The following is a 4,060-nucleotide window of genomic DNA, read 5'->3' as shown; positions in this document are numbered from 1 at the left end:
ATGGTACTGATTCCATATATCTAATGTCTTTTAGGCTAGGTAGGACAACTGAACTGATTGTTAAGCTGCATCGATAATTAAGTTGTAACCCAAGAATGTTAGCTTTGTAATGCAGTAAGGGTGTTAATCTGTTTGGATATTTATATTTTAAGAAGCTTCTGTTATATGAAAATAGTTAGGCCTCGCAACTTGACAGATACTTAGTGGTGTGTAGTCATCAGTACACACATTCGGCTGCGAAAAATGATATATTTCAAACTTGGTTTAATTGATGGGATAATTTTGTTTACAGAACAACCGGAATCTCAAGGTGGAGTTATTGCTAAGAAGGAAAAACTACTTACTCTTGATGGTTAAACACTTGAACTCCAAATATTGCTGCTCATACTTTCACATATTGATAGCTAGCTGTTGCTACAAATGACTTCACGGAATAGTGGGTTTTAGGTGAAGGGAGATCTGGACGTGTATATAGTAAGGCCTACCTCGAAAGCACTGATCAGGTCAGTCGTGGTTACTCTACTTTCACCATTTTTGCTACGAATCGAAAAAAGAAATAAAAGCAGTAGATACCAGTTCCATAAGTTTTTTATTTGTATTTTGTGAATTGCGGGGAAGTGGTTGTCTTTGCAGGTAATTGCAGTGAAACAGCTTGACAGGGATGGCCTTTAAGGAAACATAATGTAATACTACTTGAGAAAGGCTTACCATATTTTCAGGTATACCAAACAGCTAGCTTGCAGAGTTGTTTTCTTATGCGGATAATTTATATATTGGAGTTATTGATGAGTTTATAATAGTTACAGGACATCCATCTGGTGGAAGGTCAAATTTGAAGGAAACAGCCAGCAATGCAATTACCATGTTTTGTAGAAAAGTGTATCAAATTGAACAAGAGATGTTTGGAACAACAAAATGATTGACCATGTTTTCTCGAAAATTTGTGGTTGGCGAGACTTCTGTCAATTGTTCTCCTAGACCAGGTGATGATTCTACATTTAATTCATAAGAATATTAACTTCCAAATTCTTATTCCGTCTTTTTAATAGAAAGACCTTACTCCTTAGGATATCATCTACACTTTCTCTAGCATCGATCACTGGATGCAGGATTAACATGTATAGTGTGTACCATCTGTGAGACCATGTAATGATTAATGATATATGACCATAAATAGTTAACTGAACTTCATATATGTTACTGCAATACTTAACTAACCTCAGTATGTACCATCTACGCCATCATGTACTGATTAGCGATTGACGAATCCACAAATAAACTGGTGTATCGGGGAGATGAACACTGGTGCACAGAGTGCGGAATCCAAATTGAAAAACCAATCCTTAGGACCTAGGTAATGAAGCGGACCACATAAATTCGTATCATTTGATTATATCCCTACATCCATATAGATCACAACCGACTAAGAATGCAAGTGGAGCACGAGACATGATCTGCAATTTTTATTGCAAAACACACTGAGGTCTGGATGGTACTGTGGAATGCATAAAAAAATGATTCTATCTAAGGGGTTAAAAAAGTATTTGGGAGATGAATCCTTATAGGTGTTCCTAACCTTGAATTTTCTGTTAAATACAAGATTAGGGGACATAATGGTGTTAAGAAAGACTTCTAGAGACCTGGAATGATGAAGTGGATTAACTGATGACAACTGATCCCATTAGGTGATAATTTTGTTTTTTAATCTATGTGTAGGTCCAAACCAACATTTAGAGAATATGAGGTTAGACAGGGCAGTTATGCCGGGCAAGAGGAAGGTACTCGGTGGAAATGCATATGTTTTTATCCGGGCACATGTTGTTCCAAAGCGACTTCCTTAAACTGGAGTAGTGGACTGACATCCAATTTCCTCTGTATGGCCCATACCACTCAATACGGGATACACTCTCGCAAGTTATCTTTTAATGACGATGACAGAATATTGCCAAAAAGTCCCGAAGTTATCAAAGGAAAAGGGAATTTGGTGGACTGTATCAAAATAGTGTCAAAAAAGGTACAGATCTTTGCTCATGTCGATTTCCTTATATGGTCATACCAATTTTAGTCAGTAAATAACTACTCCCTTCGTTTCAAAAAGACAGTCTGGTTTGATTTTGTCAAGACATTAAAGAGACCATAGTAGTTTACATTCCTACCCTTAATTACTTGCCTAATTTATTTCAATAAAAATGTTAGTAATAAAAACTACCAAAACTTGTTATGGGATTGTAAATAGGAAATAAATAATTAAAAAAAAACTACCCTTCGTTTACATTGCCTAATTTTCGTAGTCCATCGTGTTTGGGAAAAAGAGAGATGAAAAGGTTATAGAGATAAAAAATGATGTTTGGAAAATAAAGAGATGAAAAGATTATAAAGATACTAAAAAATTATATACTTATGAAGTATTACCTCTATTATAAGAAATTTAATTTGGAACCATATATATTATCTTCAAAAAGGAATGAAGGATATATTTGTTTACTTAATTTTAAAGATTTCATTAATATTTTAGGTTGGGTCCCACTAAAAAAAATTATGAATATAAAAAACTCAAGGGTATGTTAGAGAGTTCATTGGATAAATATGACTATAAACAGAAGCTGGACACATTTTTGGAACGGATCAAAATGGAATAGAGGACGGTCTTTTTGAAACAGAGGGAGTACATGATTGTCAGACAAAGCTATTTTTGGCCGAGAATCTAACTGAGTTAATTAATGATAACAGGAAGAAGAAAGATCTGAGTCCAAGAGGATTCCATTTTAGTTGCCCATCTGGATTTGATTGGGAACATGGTAGTTGATCTTATGTCTATTGAAATTATTTTATACGTTTTGATGTTTTCTGTCTCATGGATCCTAAAACCCGGAATACAAAAGGTCGATCTGAAATTTGCAGTAATCAAAAGCCCCTTGCTTTTGCTGTTCATCCAATGGTTGCCTCCATTTCTTTAGAACCTCCGTCTGTCATATTACGGAAGCTCGACCGGATTGAGTTATAGTCTCAATAATTTTATTATTGTACTTGCGGCAATTCTTAATACCTTAGGAACTTGCACACCTCTTTTCCAATTATAGCCTTGGAAATATTTGCATCCAATGTAGTATTTATTTTTTATGTGTTTATTCTGAATTCACGGTATCTTAATTCCCTGTTTGCACGAAATATTCATTGAGTGGCAACAAGAAGAGACAAGATTGTAGCTATATTAATGATGGCTATTGGTGTAACAGATCTTTACATGGTCATGCATGTCAGATTATCTTTCAGGTACCGACGTATTACGTATAGATCTAAGAAGAAGGCCCAGAATTTTGAAGTTACTAAAACATTCATCAAACATAACTCATGAGCAGCATACTTCATGGAAGACTTGATGTCAAAGTTTTGCATACTAACACTTTGTTAAATTAATGGACACACATTTAAAACATTGTGATCTAATGGGTGCTATACAAGTTATATGAACTTCAACCTCATGACATGTTTGGGATTTGGATTTTCTAACAATACGGCGAATTGCCAACATGAGAATAGAAGGTGAATGAGCTGGAACAAAAGCTTTCACAGATATAGGAGGAACATGCGATACGGAAATGAAGGATGAGGAGATTTTTTTTTCTTTTGAAGCAAGGAGAATTTTATGGATGATGTTGATAGTTGATTTGGCTCGGAGGGGAGCAGCTGGCAACCTAATCATTTTAAGAATTTTAATTTTTATGTTCATGTAGAGCATTAGCGCATTCTAAATAATGACCCTAAATAAAACAATGTCAGTGAGTTGAGAAATCTGTTTTTCATATATTGTTTTTTAACATTAGGAAAATATATAATGATGATATTATTACCCTTACATTTAGGGTGTTCAGCTCAGATTGTTTCATTTTTTTTTAACATTAGGGAAATATATAATGATAATATTATTACCCTTACATTCTGGGTGTTCAAGTGACAGATAGCAGGAAATGTTACCAACACCCAAAGTAATATAGTGTGGTTGTGTAGCACTATGATATCTCCTGTCCATATAATATACCGAAAAGATCAAAAAAATATT

The 4,060-nt window shown here is 34.5% G+C and overlaps 1 long non-coding RNA gene across 1 annotated transcript; it reads left to right on the top strand.

Moving 5' to 3' along the window:
- Window positions 1-214: 214 nt before the first annotated feature.
- LOC113334572 lies at window positions 215-3,630 on the top strand. Its single transcript, XR_003352870.1, has 4 exons — window positions 215-719; window positions 807-983; window positions 1,717-2,014; window positions 2,731-3,630. It is a non-coding gene; the product is annotated as an uncharacterized LOC113334572 (long non-coding RNA).
- Window positions 3,631-4,060: the final 430 nt, after the last annotated feature.

The sequence above is a fragment of the Papaver somniferum genome, chromosome 1 (assembly GCF_003573695.1).
Source record: "Papaver somniferum cultivar HN1 chromosome 1, ASM357369v1, whole genome shotgun sequence".
In the NCBI taxonomy this organism is placed as follows: Eukaryota; Viridiplantae; Streptophyta; class Magnoliopsida; order Ranunculales; family Papaveraceae; genus Papaver; species Papaver somniferum.
The sequence above is the reverse complement of the archived record's forward strand: the minus strand, read 5'-3'. Positions and strand labels throughout refer to the sequence as shown.